Source organism: Crocodylus siamensis, chromosome 1 (genome assembly GCF_052110815.1).
Source record: "Crocodylus siamensis isolate JL-2025a chromosome 1, ASM5211081v1, whole genome shotgun sequence".
NCBI lineage: Eukaryota > Metazoa > Chordata > Crocodylia > Crocodylidae > Crocodylus > Crocodylus siamensis.
Window position 1 is genome coordinate 316,499,767 of NC_143395.1, and position 13,397 is coordinate 316,513,163.

The window sequence follows — 13,397 nt, forward strand, 5'->3', positions numbered from 1 at the left end:
AACACCCCAGATCCCCATCTGTCCTTTCCCTCATGACCCCAGGTTCCTTGTGGCTTCTCTGGCACTGTCCTGGAGGAGCAAGCAGGGAAGGGGAATATGCCTGCCTAGCCACTGCTGCTGCCAATGCTGCTCTCTGGACTAGGTGGGCAGCTGGCCACAAGTAATCTGGGAGACGTGGCAGGCACAGGTACACCACATGGACCAAGGGAGGCAGGGAGAATCCTGAGGTGCAAGGAGGAACTCTGGGGTGGGAGGGAACAGGGGAAGCCCTAGGGAGCAGGAACCAGGGGGTAGGGTGAAGCTTGGCATGAGAGAGGAGGTGAAGGAGGGGGATTCTTACCTTTCAGTTCTCAAGGCCCCTGCTGGCCTGGAAGTGTGACTGCTCCAAACTTGAGGTATCACTAACACTGATCAGCATCTGAAGAGCTCAAAGTTTAATGTGTAACAAGACATTTAGAATAAGCACATGCAAATTTTAATATTTTAGGAGTGCACTGATAGAGATTTTTTGGACCAATACCAATGGTTGATTTTTAACGGGCCATATCAGGTGGTACCAATCCAATTACCAATATGCAGCTGGGCAGCTTGGAGAGCAGCATCCAGCTGGTAAGTCTGTTGTAGGGGAAAGGGTGAGGGGGGAAGGAAGGGGTGTGGAGGGGCAGGTTGAGGCCCCTGCACTGAGGGAGGGAGTGAGGCAGGGGCAGAAGCTTCACAGCCAGGGCGGAACATGGGATGAAGCCATGAATGGCTTGTCCAGGGGCTGCGAGGGGCAGGGGTGGCTCTTGCCACTGCATGCACTCCAGGAGGGCAAGGGGAGGGGGATGTGTGCCCCCAGATCCACATGGAAGGTAAGGACAGGCTGCCACTGAGGGGTGGGGATGGCTGGGCTGGGCTTCCCCTCGGCCAGGAGCCATAGTGCTGGGACAGGGGCTATGGAGGAGGGGGGGCTGCAGCCACCCCAAGATTTGCCACATCCATGTTGTAGCACTGCTGCCGCCTGCCCCAAGTGCAGCCTGGCCCAGCCCCATTGGGAAGAACCCAGTGCCACCAATGGCCCCAGTCTGCAGCAGCAGCCTGCCCTTCCCCCACATGCAGATCCAGGGGCACACGGCCCCCATGCTCTCCTGGGATGCGCATAGTTGCGGAAGCTACCACCCCTTCCCCGTGCCCACCGGATGAGCTGCTCACACCATCCTGCATCCTGCCTCAGTTGTGTAGCACCTGCGTCTGCCCCAACTCCACTCAATTTTCCTTATATAGATGATCCAATATGGGACTGATGTATCAGTGCATCTCTAGTAACAACACTTAATTCCACCTGCCAAAAACCCATAATTGGCAGGTGTTAGATATTATACAATGAATGCTCCTATGTTCTATCCCCCCAAAAAAAATTGATTAGTGCAATTACTCAGGAAACAGGAAACCTAAGTTCTCCCTGTCACTTGCAGGGGGTTTGAACCTACTTCCCCACACACAGTGCTCAAACCAGCAGGCTATACCTTAGGTATTATCCTGTCCGTTCACCAGCCCTCTTCTTAAAACTAGTTCCTTTGGCAACAAAGAGAAGGATATATGAGAGGCTATATGAAGGGACATACTAAAGAAGAAAGAAAATTGCCTTGAGTTTATTCAGGGAACTATCTCTCAGTACAATGGATGCTACTGTTCAAGGAAGCATGCTCTGTGTTGTAGCCTAACCCCTAGTCCCCAGTGGGACAGAAACTTCCCCATTGCTCTCCATCTATTTTATTGAATGACAATTAAAGGCAAGGTGCAATGGCTCAATTTCAAGAGGAAGTCTGCAAAGTGACCATGATGGCTCATAACCTGTGCAGTGGTGGTAAGAATGCTGTACTAGAATGTTAAAATGATACAGGTTCAAACATCTTCTAGGTACAGGGAGCCTAGAACCAGATCTCCTGCTTCGTAAGTAAGTGTGATGGGGGGATAAAATTTACACTTTCATAGTTTTTTATCAGTTCTTATGCTCAGGTACATGTGCACAATGTACCTACTCAGCCACCATGCAGCACATGGAATATATGCAGTAGCCATATGGATGCTTATATATTCACACTGCACATGGAATAGGACTGTAATCAGTGCATTATTAGTGCTGGAAAAACTTCCATTTAGATATGAAAGTGAAACAGGATTCTACCCATAGGCTTTTCAAAGCTTAGTTCTTCTGCTCGTCTTTCCTCTTTCTTTTTTCTACTTTTTTTGTAAGAGGCTACAAAATGTAGTTCTTAGTAATTGCTCATTGTAACAAGTGGGAGTTACCCCCGCCATGAGGTAACCTGCAAGGCAGTGTGGGACTGAGGCTTTCTGGTGCCCCATACTCGCCCTTCACTGGGGAGGCATATCCTAGAGACTGCCCTGCCACCAGCAGTCCCACCACACCATCCAGCACTAGCAGGGTGTAGTTTTGGGTCATGGCCCAGGACCAGGAGCCTGCACCTTCCCCATAGCTCCTTCCTGGTATCTCCAAGATGTTATGAGCATCAGCCCCAACCAGGTGATGCTGTCTCTCCAACTGCTTGCAGCAGACTGCTGGCTTCACTACTCAGAGCCATGTTCTTATAATAAACAGCTGTTCCTTGTTCTCCATCAGGCAGTTGTGCCTGATTGGGAGTGCAGCCACCTGCAGGCTGCTCTGCTGCTTGCCCATGCCCCTGTGAGTGTGCTCTGTTACACTCCTACATTCCAAAGGTTCTGTCATGTAAGATCCCATAAAGTTTTTTTCCTGTCTCAAAATGTATGAGGCCAGTAAGGGGATCAGTGAAAACTGTGAGAGCTTTTAAAAGCAAATGAAACCTAGTCCTAATCATGTGCACACCAAAACCGAGGAGTAGTTTCTTTCAGAAAAAAATCCATTTCCTCAATCACAATCTCAATATACCCAAGACTGTTGGGTATATCTACTTGTTCCCACGTGCAAAGAAAACAACATATGCTCAGGTCTACATAGTTGAGATTCAGGGGAACTGCATTTGAAGAAAATGGGTATTCCACAGCATCCTAGGTGAACATGGGCTTGTAGAGGCAGCTATTTTTGGCAGGTGAGAGGAATGTGGTGTTACCCATCTTGGATACATTATGTGCACAAATTGTAGTGGCAGAATTAATCCTAAAAGATAATGATCCGAGTAATTGCTTTTCTGAAGAATATGAGTGTTGTTCCATTGTTAATAACATTGTTAATGTCTGTGCTATAGAATGCAGAAGCCAGATTTTCCTGTAGATATATGGATTTGTTAACTAAGGTTGATACATCAGGTTCAAGGTCCTGAGTATTTTAAATGAATATTCTAAAGCTCTTGATCTCTCATTTCATTTATTGTATTTCCCATCTTTCTTCCCTCCCTTTTCATCAGTATTCATTTCTCTAGTTTCCTCTATACACAATGGCCCTTCAATAACTAAAAAAAAATAACTTGTATCAGTTGTTAGAACTAGTTTGCATAAAGAAAAGGTTAATATCTGAAGTATTCAGACACACTTTCACATCCCTTATACTCCTGGGACTACAATCCTCTGCTTTTAGGAGGTCAGGTCACCCCCATTGCTTGCCTGTTCATTTATACCCTTAAAAAGTTTGAACCATTACTAAACACTATAGTCTAATGGGTTTATCAACAAAATAATGTTGTGGATACATTTACTAGATGCAAACTTCCTATTTAACATAAAGATCAATTCAAAATGTGTCCTAATATTCAAAGTCCCTAGTCAGCCTGACTGTTGATGGTGCATGAGAGATTACCACTCTTACCATGACCAGGTCCTCCCCTAAAGTTGAACACTATTAAGACAGTAGAAGGAACTTGAGAAAGTACTGGACCTATGCTATGGGATTTACTCCCCCAAGAGGTCAGAATAAAGATGATACTAACCCTTTCTGGAGCTCATACTTTCATAGTTTCATAGTTGGTAGGGTCAGAAGGGACCAGAGCAGATCATCATGTCCGACTCCCTGCCATGGCAGGAAAGAGTACTGGGGTCAAACGACCCCAGCAAGGTGTTTGTCTAGCCTTGTCTTAAAGACCCCCAGGGTAGGAGCCAGCACCACTTCACTTGGAAGTTGGTTCCAGATCTTAGCCTCCCTGACAGTGAAGTAGCATCTCCGGATGTCTAATCTGAATTTACGCTCTGCCAGCTTGTGACCATTATTTCTAGTACCTCCTGGTAGTGCTGGGGGGAACAGGGACTCCCCCAATGCCTGCTGGTCCCCTCTGACTAGTTTGTAACAGGCCACTAGATCCCCTCTCAGCCTTCTCTTGTGGAGGCTGAACAGGTTCAGGTCCCTTAGCGTCTCCTCATAGGGCCCTACTGCCCCCGATCATGCAAGTGGCCCTCCTCTGGACCTTCTCCATGTTGTCCACATCCCTCTTGAAGTGAGGTGCCCAGAACTGGACGCAGTACTCCAACTGCAGCCTGACCAGTTAGAGGGGGAGGATCACCTCCCTGGACCTGCTAGAGATGCATCTGTGGATGCATGATAAGGTATGGTTGGCCTTCCTCACTGCATCCCCACACTGCCGGCACATGTTCATCTTGGCATCAATGAAGACTCCAAGATCCTTTTCTGCCTCTGCACTGATGAGAGGGGAGTTCCCCAGCCTGTACATATGCTGCTGGTTCTTCCTCCCCAGGTGCATCACCTTGCACTTGTCAGTGTTGAATCCCATCCTAGTCTCTTCTGCCCACCCCTGTAACCCGTCTAGGTCCGATTGCAGCCTATTCCTCCTTTCTAGCATGCCCACATCCCCCCACATCTTAGTGTCATCAGCAAATTTGAACAGGGTGCTTTTTACCCCCTCGTCCAAATTGCTGATGAAGATGTTGAACGGTGCGGGCCTGAGGACCGAGCCCTGCAGAACCCCACTGCCCACGTCCTTCCAGGTCGTATTAAATTAAATACAATTTAATTTCTTTAATATAGCTTACCTTTGTTTCTGCTTTTCTCTCTCTCTCTCTTTTTCTCCTTCTCGGTCTCTTCCCCCCACCTCTTTACTAACTTTAGAAATACCTTTTTGTGGGATCATACATGAACAGACAAAACGGATGTCGTGCCACCACCAGCCCCGTGCATATTCCATTAATGGTGTCTCCTGATAATGCAATGTGTGCCTCTATTCAAACATCCCAGTTTTTGTTTGCTTTCTTAAATGCTGATAGGTACAAAGTTGATGGATTTTGGTTCCTATATACTGTTGCCCTGAAGATATTCATCATCTCTTTATGTAAAGCAGTTCTAACAACTGATTCTGCTTATTGGTTTTCTAACTAGTGAAAATATATTCTATTTTTATAAATACTGCTAGACACTTCTGCTGGTGTCTTTTTATGTGATTGTCTACTGAAAGAAAATGAAGAAAGCAACATGAAATTACAGCCACCTGTTTCTTTTTCTATGTATTTTTACTTCGGCTTTTTTAGAAGCAATATATAAGCATTGATTTTGTCCGGGTTCTGGTAAAAAAAAAAATGTCAGAATAATAAAAGACCAGAATTATACAATCATGAAAGTTAAAAGTAAGCAATCACAGTCCGGAAGTAAAGTACATTTGTAACTTGTTGTATCACCATGATCCATTGAAAAAGGGCTTTAACAAAGTAAGAGAAAACCAAGTAAAAAAATCAGCAGACATATCTTGCTAGAGAAGATAAGAGATGATAACATCTAAATGCCATCAGTTAGAGTATGGGCCATATGCTTTATACATGAGAAGTCAAGTTGTTGAGGGGCAAAGAAAGATACTTGGGCCTCTGTGATAGTCTCAGCACCGTTGTTGCAGGCTGGGAAGTTGGAACCTGAAGCAAGCAATGAGAAGGACCAGTAGTGAAACCAAGAGGTGGTGACTGGTTCAGCACTGGGCACCACCTTTTTCGGGGAGAGGAGAGTGCAAAAATAGTCACCTCTGAAGCGGTGACTAGCTGCACTGCCCTGAACCTCACTGCTCCTAAGCCTCTAATGAAGATTCAGGATGTTTTGACTTGTGCTGCTTCCCACTTTGCACGCAGGATCTCTCTTTCACAGGGCCATGTTCAGAAGAGCATCTCTAAAGCATAGCTCCGTTAGAAAAACAGATGCCTTGACTGTCTGGGGTGCAGTGTAATTTAAAAGTTCTGTCTGGCATGGAAGAAAAGTAAGAGCTGCACTTTAGAGTGGATTCTGAAATGGAAGAGAATATACTTAAAGACTCAAAGAGGGCTGTCACAAGGAAATGCTTTCCTCATCCCTCTTAAAATTAAAATACAGCAATCCAGCCAATGTTTCATGGTTGTTCCTGAGTTTTGACAAACATATTCAAATGGTAGGTAGCCAGTGTTTGGAGAGCTAGTATCCGCAATACCAAGTATAGATCATTAGCAGTAGAACATTTTTTATTTAGAGTGCACTGGTTGCATAGAAAGGCAACTGCTGTAAAGGGCACTGTACTGGAGAAATTATTAGATTTGGAGGGGGACTGGAAGCACCTAATCCCCTCTTTTCCATTGTTATGAAAACCAAACCATAAACAACCAAATTTCAAAATAAGATGCAATCATTGCACATTTACACAGCTAACCACAGCCCTTGCCAGCTGTGCCTTGATCTTTACAGTGCAGGAGTCTGCAGTACATCTAAACCTGCAAGTCTACAGCAGTAGGCAAAAATAGGCTTCCAGTTTTGTCAGTGTCACCCTGCAAAAAATGTAATGGGCATATTAGGATAGCTGTGTTGAGAAGCCAGTCTATTCATAATGTATTATATAAGCTTTTGGATGCAGCTGGTCACTTGGAAAACTGCTATATTTTAGGAGAGAGGGAAAAAGCAAAACATTAGCTTGTTCACTTCACATCTGATATCAGCTCTTCATCATTTTACTACTCAGTTCATGAAAGAAGATTGGCTCTGCTTGGAGAAAACAAGCTACAGGCAATAGCTGAAATAATTTTTAAACACTCACCAGACTTGTACTAGAAATCACAGCTAACTGTCGATTTTAGTTTCTAAGTTATGATATCAACGGACTCATAATAAAGCTCCTTTTAACAAGCCCACAGCTGTCAGGTTTTCTGCCTTTACCAAAGAACATTACCAGATATCTGTTGACCAAGCTAAAGTCAATAAACAAACAGTACACAGTAAATTTGCATGGGGCATACAGAAGTAAAGGCATCTATACACATGCAGCAAGGCTGCTCCAACATGCTGTAATTACGTCAGAGCAGGCTCAATTAATGGAGTCTACTGGAGTGTGGTAATTCCTGCACTTCAGAAGACTGCAACATTACATGTATCAGTGTACCTGCACTGAAAAATGGCAGCAGGGGTGCTTTAAAGAAAGTTTGTTTGATGAGCTCTAGTTAAAGTACTCCCACTGCCATTTTTCAGAACAGGGACATGTACATGTGATGTTCCAGACGCTTTAGTTAGAGCAACTCTAGAAGCTGCTCTAATGATAAAAATCCCAAGCTCCCCTGACTCCCAGAGCACATGTATAAATGTTGTAGGTCACTGCAGTTTAAGTCAATACCTCAGCACTGGGATTTCTTTCTGTCTAAATGCTAAAGGTTTATCACACAAGATTCCTAGGATACAATTCTGATTTCACAAATGTTGGTTGTTGAATCTTCTAAACTATTAGCACAACATTCTGTCCTCATTTATCTCCACGAAACTACATTTTTCCAGTTGGATGATTGAGGCTATTGTTGAATTTGATGCTCATTTATGATTTCAGTGGTTTTGCATGAGATTAATTGACAACATACTTAGTGCCTAAGTGTTAACTTTAATTTGCATCTTAGAGCATTTGCATTATTTTCTTTGAAAATGTATGTGTTCCTCAATAAAAAGGACTAGTAAAAAGAGATACTGTGCATATTTCAAAGAAATGGGGGAAGGGGATGAATAGAAATAAGGGGGGCAGTGGTCTATTCTTGTCTTCCATTGATTTCAAATCATGAAAGTATCAGGGATGATTTACTGTTCTTTTTAAGTCAGTAGGAGTTTAGACATGGACTTTATTAGCTAAGTACAGACAGGAATTTAGACATAGATTGCACCCTAAGGCTAAGTACAGACAGTCAAAAAGCATGAGGTGGAATTGTTTCAACCTACACAGCTTTCTCTAGGCTTTGGACCATTGTTGTTTGCACTATTATTGAACAGAATACATATTCACTCATGGGTTGGCCAAGGCAGGCCCACATTGGGGGGGTTCCTCTCCTTCCCTCCCCCTTTTATGCAGACCCCAGCTGAGTTTTCCACCAGCCCAAGGGGATCACCCCACCTGAAAAGATGCAGGATCACCAGGAAAAGAGTGAACATACACCCATCATTGGTGTGGATCTTGTGAGGGAACACCTTGAGATACTGGACATCCACAAATCAGCTGATGCATCACCTGGACAAAGGAGAAAAGGCTGATATCGTATATTTGGACTTCAAGAAAGCCTTTGACCTGGTGTCTCATGAAGACCTCATGGTAAAATTGGGGAACTGTGGCCTCGACAACCTTACAGTCTGATGGCTGGGGAAGTGGCTCTGTGGATGAACCCAGACAGTGATAGTCATTGGAACCCAATCAACATGACACATGGTGACCAGTGGTATCCCCCAGGACTCCATTCTCAGACCTGTACTCTTCAATGTATTTGTAAATGATCTGGATTCTGGTGTCAGAAGTGGACTGGCTAAGTTCACTGACGACACCAAAGTATGGGGAAGTGTGGTCACTCTAGAGAATAGGCTGGCGATCCAGGCTGACCTTGACACGTTTGCAAGGTGGGCAGATCAAAACCTGATGGCGTTCAACAAGAAGAAATACAAGGTGTTCCACCTCAACAGAAAAACACCACATTACACTTATAGGCTCAGCAGTGCTACGCTCGCTAGCACCATGACTGAAAGAGACTTGGGGGTCATGAATGACCACAATATGAACATAAGCCACCAACACAATGTTGCAGCGAGCAAAGCAAGCAAAACTGGTTTGCATCTATCAGTACATCTCAAGCAAAATGTCAGGAAGTCATCCTCCAATTTTACTTGTCCTTGGTGAGGCCAAAGCTGAAATACTATATCCAATTCTGGGCTTCGCAATTCAGAAAGGACAGGCTCGCAAGGTGGGCAGATCAAAACCTGATGACATTCAACACAGAGAAATGCAAGGTGCTCCACCTTGGGAGAAAAAAACCCACATCATATTTATAGGCTTGGCAGTGCTACGCCCACTAGCACCATGACTGGAAGAGACTTAGGGGTGATGATTGACCACAAGATGAACATAAGCCACCAATGCCATGCTGCAGCCAGCAAAGCAAATAAAATTCTGATGTGCATCTACTGATGCATCTCAAGCAAGACTCAAGAAGTTATCCTCCTGTTTTACTCAGCCTTGGTGAGGACACAGCTGGAGTACTGCATCCAATTCTGAGCTCCACACTTTAAAAAGGATGTGGAGCAGCTTGAGAGAGTCCAGAAGAGAGCCACACACATGATTAGAGGTCAAGAGAGCAGGCCTTATGAGGAGAGGCTAAGAGCCATGGGACTTCTCAGCGCGTAGGCTCACGGGTGACTTGGTGGCAGCCTATAAGTAAATAAAGGATGTGCATCAGGAACTGGCAGAACATCTGTTCACCAGTGCACTCCAAGGGAAGACAAGGTCCAACACTCACAAACTCTTTGAAGACCTTTTTAGGCTGGACATAGGGAAACTTCTTTACTCTCTGAGTCCCCAAGGCCTGAAATAGACTTTCCCCCCCCTTCTCTCCCCCCACCCCCAGGTGGTACAAGCACCTACTTTGGACACTTTCAAGAAACACTTGGATACCTATCTTGACTCCAGCTTACTTCCTACCCCTTGGGCAGGGGGATGGTCTCGATGATATTGTGAGGTCCCTTCCAGCCCTAATGTCTATGAAATCTTTAAAATCTATGAGGAGAACTGGGGCTGGGGGATCCATCCCTGCCCCCCCGCCATTTTCCCCCTCCCTCACTCTCCCACCTGCCACCACCAGCAGGGCTGGGGTTGCTGTTTCAGCTGGGGACAGGACCACCTGGCTGGGTTGGAACAGGCAGGCTGGGGAAGAGGCTAGCCTGCCTTACCTGCAAGGGAGGAGTTACAGGGGCTGCAATGGATCCTGGGATGCCAAGGAACTGAGACCTAACTTGTGTTGGGAGGGGAACTGGAACAGAAGTTCAACACACTTGTGGCCTGTTATAAACTAGTCAGGGGGGATCAGCAGGCATTGGGGAAGTCACTGTTTCCCCAAGCATCCCCAGGAGTGACCAGGAATAACGGTCACAAGCTGGCAGAGGGTAGGTTTAGGTTAGATATCAGGAGGCGCTACTTCACAGTCAGGGCGGCTAGGGTCTGGAACCAACTTCCAAGAGAAGTGGTGCAGGCTCCTACCCTGGGGGTGTTTAAGAGGAGGTTAGATGAACATCTTGCTGGGGTCATTTGACCCCAGTACTCTTTCCTGCCATGGCAGGGGGTCGGACTAGATGATCTGCTCAGGTCCCTTCCGACCCTACAAACTATGAAACTATGAAACACTGGTTTAACCTAAATCAGTTAAGCCTCGTACTATATCCATCCAGGTCTCTTAAACCAATTTTGGCCATTTTAAACTGGTCTATAGGCACTTAAGTTCTGTTATCCATTATGTCCTATTCAAAACTGAAAAAAGAATCCATTGTTTCCTTGAGGTTTTTTGTGATCTTTATCAAGTCGTATAGCACTTTATAATAAGCCCTTTCTCATCACAGTCAGCTCATGATCTGCCTTTGGGTATAAATGCATGGACACAATTATAACAATGTTATCTAATCCAGATTTTTACCTCATAGTAAATTTTATTCCACAGTAAAGGTCAGACACATGCTTGGTTCCCCCAAGCGAGCTTCCCACAATAGGCAGTGGCTCAGCACTAGACGGTGGTAGAACAGCACTAACCAGATATAAACTTGGACTGGGACAGAGGACACACAAAACTTACTCCATAACAGTTTTCCACATGGTAAAATTACTGCAATTTTTTATGGGGTAGTTTTACCCAAGAAAGGAAGACTTTATGGTTCAAGCTGTACATCATGTGCCCAGTCCATTGTTATTACAGACTAAAGCCAATTTACTATTTATTAATCATGGCATTTGTCCATACCCTATCTTTCATATTCCCATTTCTGAAATGTAGATAATAGAGGTGTAATATGGCAGCTCTGCACCCTGGGCAGCAGTGGGGCAGGGGGCACAAGCAGCAGCAGCCAGCTGACAGCTGCAGTGACAGTTGATTTTGCATATACCTTCCATAAATTCAGCGCCTAGGGCCACTGCCCTGTTCCACACCCCCACCTTAGTTAAATCACTGGTAGATAATAATACTTCCTTTATCTCACTCCTTGTATATCTTGTGCATTTAGATCGGGGTGGCCCAAATGGCAGCTGTGCCTAGTGGCCAGACTCCATTTCCCAGCAGCCCCTGCCTGGAAGGCTCCATGAAGATCAGCTGGGAGCTTCACAGGCAGAGCACACAGCTGGATGAGGAGCTTCTCCCAGGCCAGGATTTTGGAGCAGTGTCAGTGCATGACCAAGGCAAAGCCATGATCCACTCCCTGCATGCCCTTGCCTTTGGAACCCATGCTCATCACAGGGGCATGTGGGCAGCAGTTCACGGCTCTGCCCCAACCCCAGCCCCATGCTGTCACCACCCCAAGATCCCAGTGTCTCCCTGGCCCGTCCTGCCCATCTCACTCCCAGCCACACACCCTGCCTGTGTGGGTCCAGCCCTGCAGCAGTGGGTATGGAGCAGACAGGTGGGGGTGCCCAGGCAGTGGGGCTGGGTCCAGCAGCAGCAGCCCAAGGAGCTGCCACCGCAGGGGCTACCTGAAAATGGAGTCTGCTGTGGGACTGAGCCAGCCCACAGGCTGGACTTTGGCCACCCCTGATTTAAACAGTAAGCTCTTCAGGATACGGAATGAATGTTTTCTATATTTTTACATGGTATTTAGAACAGTGGTTTACAGATGTGGTCTCTAAGCACTTAAATAAGAATAAGAATAAGAATACAACAGGGAACTCTTCACTGGGGCAAAGGGTATCCTACAAAGGGAAAAGCTTCATGTCTTTTCCATCTCCTTTGCACAAATTAAACCTAGCCCTTTTATAGCCATGGCCTGCAATCCATCCTTATGCAAGTAGACCAGAGTAGGGCAAACTAGGATGTCAGTGAATGCCATAATATTGGATGTCAAATAGAAAGTGATGACATGTTCAAGCTGGGTAAATTATTTGCAAAACTTTTTTTTCTGTTGAGTTTTCTTGTTATACTTCAAAAAAGTCAATGGGCTTAAATTAATATTCACAGAAAAATGCCAGTTAAAATAAAGTGGCAGACCTACCAGTAAGGATTGATTTAATCCTGAAAATATTTTTCTGTTTCTGTCCTAGTTTTCACACTTCTTAATTCATTTCATTTTGGGTAGGGAGCAGCTTAGGGCTAGAAGGCACTCAAATCAGCTGTGTCTTATTAAATGATAATGCTAACAAAATGGTGCTCTCAACCATTGTATTAATATCAGAAACTAGTCTCCCCTCCCACCACATACATGATTCTAGATTGTAAGGCCCTGTAGGTTAAATATTTATTTTGCATATTAAATCTCTGATCATGCAGATGCTCGCCACCATTTGCATTTGCCAAGACTAAGTTCCAAATGTCCAACATTCAACAAAGAAATAATGCAACATTTAGATCAGTGTAGGCTCCACTCCATACTCCTGGACAGGGAAGTAAGATGGCGAGGAAGAGGAGGTAGGGTATTCCTCATTATTTACCTATGCCAGTGAGTAGCAGCGGAGATGGGCCTGAAGCTACATCCCCTCTTATGGGGAGCAGGAAGGAAAGGATGGGGAATGAGTAGACCTTTGGCTCCATTTTCACACCACCATGCTGAGGAACACACTAGTACAGGTTATTTCCTTCCATAACAGAGGAAAAAGCTAAAATAATAATAATAATAACCCCCCCAGCAGATTGTGACTCATAATTTCCAGTTTTATCCTAAGGCAGTGCAGCTGCACACTGCCCCTACATATGAAGCATGTAGTAAACATACACGTGAACCACTAATAGAGCAAGAAAAAGTTAATTCTTGCCTGAATCTGACTGCATCCTCTGAAAGAAAATGTGGTGGTCAGTTTTAACCATACATAAAACTACCATACTTACCTGAATATAAGACAACCCTGAATTTAAGACAACTCATCTCCCACACCCAATTAGATTCTATACATGAAAAATTCTAAATTTATTTAAATTTTCCATGTATAGAATCTAATTATTGTAGGATCATCTTAAATTCATCACCCACTACTTCAGGAAGTGGGAGGAGA

The 13,397-nt window shown here is 44.9% G+C and overlaps 1 protein-coding gene across 4 annotated transcripts in view; it reads left to right on the plus strand.

Annotated features, from left to right (window-relative positions):
* The window catches only part of NALCN (sodium leak channel, non-selective), a 486,033-nt gene that overhangs the window by 324,637 nt on the left and 147,999 nt on the right, over positions 1–13,397 (plus strand). The gene's annotated exons all lie outside the window — the stretch shown is intronic.